The sequence below is a fragment of the Canis lupus genome, chromosome 29 (assembly GCF_048164855.1).
Source record: "Canis lupus baileyi chromosome 29, mCanLup2.hap1, whole genome shotgun sequence".
Classification (NCBI taxonomy): domain Eukaryota; kingdom Metazoa; phylum Chordata; class Mammalia; order Carnivora; family Canidae; genus Canis; species Canis lupus.
This window is the reverse complement of record NC_132866.1, coordinates 37820803-37828367: the sequence shown is the minus strand read 5'-3', so window position 1 is coordinate 37828367 and position 7565 is coordinate 37820803. Positions and strand designations below refer to the sequence as shown.

The window sequence follows — 7565 nt, the reverse complement described above, 5'->3', positions numbered from 1 at the left end:
GCCGACCCGCGGCTTTCTGGGACTTGTAGTTCAGAGCCATTAGGCGAGGGCGCGGGTCAGTGTCTGGAGCCCCGCTCTTCCAGGTGTCGGATTCCACGTGGGAGGTGAGCGCTCCGGACTGGACAGCCCGCGCCCCGGCGGAGAGGCGTCTGGTGGCTGGGATGTGGGAGTGCGTCGGGGAGGCGCGGGGCCGCTGAGACCCGGAACCCTGGCTGGGCGCTGTGGGAGGGCACGCGACCTGGAGGAGGCGCGCCCGGGGCCGCACGTGCGCTCTGGCGTCGCGACAGCCGCTCGGCCGCCGGCCCTGACTTTGATCACCGAGTCTGAGCGGCCTCCGGCGCGGAAGCGGCTGCGGCGCGGCACGGAGGGGCCCGTCTTTCGCTCGCCTGAGCTCTGGCTTTGGCCGGCCTGGAGGCTTCGTAGTTGGCCGCACCGGCCATTTCTGTGTGGCGACTGGCCTTGTTCCGAGGTTTTCGGTGGACGTTAGACGACCAAGAGGGGCCCCTTTGAGGGACCGAGGTTCCTGGCCCCGTAGCACTGTCCTCACGTCCCAGAGATGTGGCAGGTCGGGGAAAGCGCCTCAGGGAGTCAAAATCCATTCCGAGGCACGGCATCTAAGCCAAAAGCTCCTCCTCCTCTTTCTCGAACTTTAGGGCAGAAATGAGAAACCCTGAAGAAATGGACACGTGTCAGTCAGTGGTGCGGGGGGTAGCGGAAGTTATCCGCCCTCGTGGGTTTGGCGGAGAGGCTTGGCCTGCGTGATCCAAAGCCCTGTGGACACGGGAGGGAGGTGCAGCCGGGGAGGCTCGGGAGGCATCTCCGGGGAGGGTGTGTGAGGGGCCGAGCGAGAGGGGTTATCAGCAAGAGCAGAGTAACTTTTTTCCTACAGTCTTGCTGGACCGACTGGTGTGTATCCTGCAAGGTGAACTTGATTTTCATGGCATTTCTCTTTCCTTAACTGCCTTTCCAGGACTCTGTCCCTCCTGAGGTTCCAGGTGAGTTGCGGTTTCTTCTCTCGGAAAATGCCGTGTCTCTGAGAATGAACATAACCTTCCTTTGCTTGAACACAGGAAGAACGTCAGCATTAATCGAGTGCCTGTCTGTTGTCAGGTCCTGACTTTGTTCTTTACGTTCTTTTTATTGTCATGTATGTGAGACATACATTTTATAGATAGGGGCGTAAGAACATTAATATACTGAGAGCATGTAGCTATCAAACGATGCCTCCAGAGTCTGCACAGGTGGCTGCTTGGTTTAAATTCCACACCATTTTTCATTGAACCACCCTCCCTCCATGAACTTGGCCCATTCCCCAGAGCACACAACTATTCTTTGAAAGACTTCACACAGCATCTTTGCTTGGTCCTCTCTCAAAGTCTCCCTTTTCCTGCCAAGACATTTCACACACACTGAAAGTTATTCAGAATTATCACATGCTCCAGCCAGTGTTAAGTGGTCTCAGGAAAACAAATAGAAGTCTAAATTTTGGTGCGTCTCTCCATGAGCAGATTCTACATATTAACAATAACCATTTATTAGACATTTAAAATTTTGTTAAATGCTGGCATAGTAGTTATCAAATCATTCCCAGAATAGCTTTTTAGCCAGGCTGTTCATTAGCTATATGTGGTGTTTTTTAAGAATTAAGAGTCCTAGACCCTATCTCCATTCAACCTACTAACAGGAGAATTTCACTTTTTTTCTTAAGTCCCATTGGCCTTTGTACATCCAAAGATTTGTTGGATTTATTGTGAGATATTTCTCTACATACTGATATAAGCATCATTAAGGTAGGTAAGATGGGTTATTCATGTTTTGTGCTCTGGTTGCTTTGTCCCTTTACCAACATATCTGCATGTTTAATTGGTACAATAAATTGTTAAATTACCAAGTAGCACTTTTTAGGAATCTGATTTCTTACTTATCTCTATAAAACCATGCCTCAAGATGGTCACTTATGGTCACAGAATGTTTAAAATGGGAAGGATCAGCCTTGGTGCTGGTGTTTTGCAGAGGAGAGCTCTAATTCTGAGAGAGCTAATGGGAAGCACTGTGTTCTTTGTTGCAGAGTAGTAGAATCAGAAGGAAACCGCATGTCTTCTAACTCCATGCTATTCCCTCTCCATAACTAAATAGGTCAGTTGCAGCAGAAGTTACTTGAATCAAATATCAGGCTGGATTTTAAGGAAGAAATAATTAGCTATCACCGCAAGACCATCTTTTTGGTTGGCAAATACAGTTCCTATGTGCATAGGAAGAGACCATGAGCTCTTATAAAAATCCGTTTAGAAGGCAGTAAGCTCCCTCAAGGTCCTGAAAGCATGCCATCTCTGTGGCTTGAAAAGGAACTGAGGACATGAAGGGAAATTAATGTGAATAAGCCCCTGTGCTCTCTGTATTTTCCTTTTCCTCTACCTGGTCCCTGATGAAGATTATTTATCACAAAGTTAGGGATTGCTAATATAGTGAAATTCTGAGATTCTGATATATGTTAATAACTTGAATTTAAAGAAAGGATTTCCTTCCTTGGATACTTACTGAGTGTTGTCTTATGTACCAGACTGTCCTTGAGTCTGCTGAAAGTCAGGAGTCCCAATTTAACCCCTCCCTCTGTGACCTTGAGTAAGTCACTTCAGTGTCATGAGCCTTGGCTTTCTCATTTGTAAAATTAAGAGTGTTTTCTTTGATGATCTCAAAGTTCAGTTTTAGTTGTATCTTTTCATTATTCGTTTAAATTGAATGTGAATTTATAAATATCATTTAGATTCCTAGTCAGTTGTGCTCATTGCTGGGGATTTAAAAATTAGCTGAACATGGCCCCTATTATCCTTTAGAATCCTGTAGCCAATATGGAAGACAGATTTTATAGCTTTGATAGAGCTATGTGAAAATACTATGAGAAATTGGAGGAGGAGGCATTTAACTTATCCTCATGCTTCAGAAAGGCAGTCGTTGATTGTCCTAAAACGAAAGGAGTTGTAAGATGGATGGGAGAAATATAAGTCAAGGCAGAAGCAGCATGTAAAGGTCTATTCTAGACTACAACATGACATTTGGTTGACTGAGGGTAATCCAGTGTGACAATAGCTCTTGTCCACCTCCTGACTTGCATTACTATTTCCTGCCTCTAAGTAAATTGTTGGATTCAGCAAGGAGGGGCTCTGGGAAGGAAGTAGAAAGCCACATGAAATAAGTAGTTTTAAGGAGCTTGACATTTGTTGGGTGGGAACAGAAAACTACTAGTCCCATGACCTTTGGTTAGCTTTCAAGATATTGAGTCCACCTTGGATGTAATTTATTAGCTCCAGATGATAGTGGGGGAAACTTCATTACTCAAATTCCTTCATTCCCAACTTTGTCTTTAGCAGAACCACTATTTTCTTTCCCTTTTCCTTTGTCATACTGATTCCTTTCATTTGGCCCACTGTCCTACCATTTCTTCTTCTGGAATCTTCAATCTACTGCAGTTAGTAGTCCATCAATATATCCTTTAAAAAAATAAATATATATGTATAATATAATATAATATATGTTATTACATATTATATAAATAAATAAGTATGTGTAATATATATCTATGCCCTTTCCATTCTTGGCATGGAATTGCCCTCACCACTCTGTTTATGAGATCTTAAAAAATTAGTAACTTTGTCTTTCAGTCCGTGGATTGAAAGGTGACAAAACTTGTATTTTAAAGACTTGATAAGGGATCCCTGGGTGGCGCAGCAGTTTGGCGCCTGCCTTTGGCCCAGGGCGCGATCCTGGAGACCCGGGATCGAATCCCACGTCGGGCTCCCGGTGCATGGAGCCTGCTTCTCCCTCTGCCTGTGTCTCTGCCTCTCTCTCTCTCTCTCTGTGTGACTATCATAAATAAATAAAAATTAAAAAAAAAAAAAGACTTGATAAGGAGTTATTGTGATCGAGGTAAGAAACGAGGGCCTTACTGAGGACAGTGGCAGTGACAATAAAGAAGAGGTAACAATTTGGAGGGAGATTTGGGAGATGAGTTGACAAGATCTAAAGTGGTTTGAATATTATTGAGATAGGGTAGGAGTCTTAGACCATCCAGATGACTGAGTAGAAGATGGATAAGAAATGAAAGGGAAAAAAGATAATTGATGGACTTGAATTTCAGAAGGAAGAAAAGGATTGGATCTAGAATGCATTCATTGGGAGCGGTTAGCCTTGGACGGAAAGAAACCTTGTTCTCTGAGGTTGAAAAGAACATCTGGTCATGAGTGGCTAATACTACTGCTTGATGTACTTTCGGCCCTGTTGTCCTAATGGGTATATGTATGGCTCCCTGAGGTGCAAGCTCCACTTCTACCCCTTCTCTGTCCCACTCTTGCGCAGGGACTTGCAAAATTCTTTTTCTTTAAGATTTATTTATTTGGGAGGAGCGCGTGTAGGGGGAAGGAAGGGAGATCCTCAAGCAAACTCCCCACTGAGTGTGGAGCCCAACACGAGGCTCAATCCCAGGACCCAAGCTGAAATCAAGGTAGGGTTAAACACTTAACTGACTAAGCCACCCAGGTACCTCTGGATTTGCAGGCTTCTTGAGCCCAGCCTCATCTCTTTCACCTCAGACACAGTGGAGACCCATGGCCTTGAAAAGGGAACTGCCACCTTCCCTCATTATCACCTTCTCCACGGGTAATAAGTAGGGTAGTTGTGTCACTCCTGTAAGCAGCCTAGTTGTCTTCAGTTCCCTGAGGAGCGAGTAGGTAGTGCCCCTTCAGCCTCAGGCCTGAGGGGTCGGAGTTCTGAAGGTTATAAGGCATTTCCCTGGCCCAGAGTTGAACTGCGTCTTTGGCTTCACTTGGTTCTCAGTCATTTTGTGTGTATTCTGTCATTCTGCTTTTCAGGGTGTTGCCCGTGGCCTCTTGCCAGCCCACAGACTGCTTGTTACCAGTCTGCAAAGACATAAGGAGAGAAACTAAGAGTGTTTAAAAATGTATTTTTAAAATGGTGTTAGTATTTTATACATCTAGGTTTTTATTTTCTAGTAACTCTTTTTTTATTGTATTTTTCAAAAATACCTGTGACAAAAGTCTGTCATATTAGAAACATTTTAAAATAAACTAGTCCTTCACCAGGGGTAGTTTGAGAAGTGTTGCCCCATCAGCAGAACCCTGGAAGGAACCAGAGTCACTGTGAAGTTAACTAAATTAACTTCTGGACTCCTATTAGATGCCAGGCATTCCTTGAGACCTTGGGAATGCAAGGATCAACTGTCTCTCTGTTCTTAAGGAATAAATATCTTAGTGGGGAGAGTTTATTAAATAAGAAAGCAAATGAGTAAATAAGAAAATGGGATAAGACATGAGTAGTACAAAGAAATTAAAACAAGAAGTGACAGTATCTGGGTGCCGCTGTGGATTAAGCAATCAAGGAAATGCTTCTCTGAGGAGTGGCAGTTTGGCTCACCCTGAATAATAAGGAACCAGGCATGTGAAGATGTAGGAAAAAAACATTCTGAGCAGAGGGGACAGCCAATGCAAAGGCCCTAAGTTGGGATAAGTTTGGTGTTGTCAAGGACCTACAAGGTCACTAGGGCTGAGTGTGACACCTAGGGAGAAGTGATTCGGGCTGACTTTGGAGAAGTGACAGGATTCCAGTCTGTAAAGCCTTGCAGACCAAGATGAAGAGTCTGGATCTTACTTGATGTCCATTGCAAAGCCTTTGGAGGGTTTCATACCTGAGTGCTGTATGTTTTAAAAGATCACCCTGGCTACTATATAGAAAATTCATTGTGTTGGGGAGCAAGTGTGGAAGCAGATAGACAAATTGGGAGGTTGGTACAGTTAGGACTTCATGATAGCTGGGGCTTGTAACCATAACTGGGCAAAGTGGGGAGACGTGGATAGATTCTGATACATTTTATAGGTAGGACTTGGTGATGGATAAAATGTGAGGAAGAAAAGAGAGAATCAAAATGACTTCTGGACTTCGGCTTCAGCAATTGAGTGGATTGTATGACCATTTACTAAAAAGGGGATCCCTAGGGAAAAGCAGATATTGATGGAGATCGTTGGGAGCAAGAGTTCCGTTGGGGTCTATTAAATATTAAGTGCCTCCTAGACATCCAAGTGCAGATGATAGATTTGGAGCTTAGAGGTGAGGGGAAACAGGGCTGGAGGTAAATACTTTGGAATACCTAAGGAGAGTATTTTATAGTTTGTGTATGTGTGCTATTTTTTTTTCCATGAATGTTCAACTGCTTAGTTTAGAACAAGAAAGAACATGATTAATGGGACTTGGGAAAGACTTGAGATCAGAAGTATATTTTGGCTGGGAGGAAAAAAAGAGGAAGAGTTGAGTGTGGTGATATTGATAAAGCACATGTGATAGAGGAAGATGAGCAAAAACATCATGAAGATGTTTTTAAGGAGGGACGCCTGGGTGGCTCAGCGGTTAAGGTCTTCCTTTGGCTTAGGGCGTGATCCTGGAGTCCTGGGATCGAGTCCCACATGGGGCTGCCTGCAATGGAGCCTGCTTCTCCCTCTGCCTGTGTGTGTGTGTGTGTGTGTGTCTCTCTCTCTCTCATGAATAAATAAAATCTTTTAAAAATGTTTTTAAGGATTAAGATACTAAGAGATTAATATTTCAAAAGCAGAGTGGTCCACATAGTGAAATAGCCCTGGTTATGGTTTTTGAGTGTGAAGAAATGAGACGGAGATCATTAGCACTACTCTAAGGACATTAAGAAATGTGAGGTTAGAGCATTCAGCAAAATGTTCTCTTGAGTCTTTTTTTTTTTTTTTTTTTTTTTTTTTTGAGTCTTGAAGTTTTCAGGATAACAGTCTCTGGGGGCTTGTCTGAGGAAGAGTGGGGCTGCCACATTAATGATTTATAAGTGATTAATGATAAAGAATTTTTAATTACATGTAAGATACATATATACCTACTAGGTTAAAACCTGTGAAATTGCCATTTTGTAGTAAAAACAGACATTGTACAAAAACCACTGAAACAAAGTAGCCTGTCATGGTGGCTTTTGGGGCTTTTTCCTGCCTCTGTCCACATGATTCTCCTCCCTTTTTTTTTTTTTTTAAGGTTTTATTTATTTATTCATGAGAGACACAGAGAGAAAGAGAGGCAGAGACACAGAGAGAGAAGCAGTCTCCATGCAAGGAGTCCCCCAATGTAGGACTCCATCCTGGGACCCCAGGATCATGCATTGGCCAAAGGCAGGTGCCAAACCACTGAGCCACCCAGGGATCCCCGATTATCTTCCCTTATAACTGTAGCTCTCAAACTATTATTTTCAACTAAACCTGGGGAGTAAGGAGAACACCACAGAGTAAATTGGTCCCTATAAGTAGTAAGAGCCCTGTGTTTCCATTTTCTTTCTGTAAACCAAATGCCTGTGCTCTTTTTGTGTACCAGAATTGCTCACCTGGAGGTCGCAAATTAAGCTTTTGTTCCTTTCAGAGCTTTTCCTTTTTAAATTTTTCTTTCAAATTTACTGTTACCAATTCTTCTGATGCCTTCGATAGTGTTCATCTTAATCTTCAAATTTCCTGACATATATGAAGTCATAGTTTTCCTATTTCCTCTGGCCT

The 7565-nt window shown here is 43.5% G+C and overlaps 1 protein-coding gene and 1 long non-coding RNA gene across 5 annotated transcripts in view; one reads left to right on the top strand and one right to left on the bottom strand.

Moving 5' to 3' along the window:
• Positions 1–7565, top strand: part of LOC140621202 (uncharacterized) — a 57118-nt gene that overhangs the window by 43273 nt on the left and 6280 nt on the right. The window contains exons 1-3 of one of the 4 annotated variants that reach the window (XM_072806245.1): positions 33–104; positions 971–995; positions 1709–1790. The exons of 1 other annotated variant lie outside the window; for it this stretch is intronic. The gene's annotated coding sequence lies outside the window, so the exon portion shown is untranslated. Of the gene's footprint in view, positions 1–16; positions 105–282; positions 566–889; positions 996–1708; positions 1791–7565 lie in introns of those variants that run through there. 2 more of the 4 variants (XM_072806243.1, XM_072806244.1) reach the window with 2 other exon arrangements.
• Positions 4399–7565, bottom strand: part of LOC140621213 (uncharacterized) — a 43791-nt gene continuing 40624 nt past the window's right edge. The window contains exon 4 of the long non-coding RNA XR_012020958.1: positions 4399–4913. This is a non-coding gene — a long non-coding RNA (uncharacterized lncRNA). The remainder of the gene's footprint in view (positions 4914–7565) is intronic.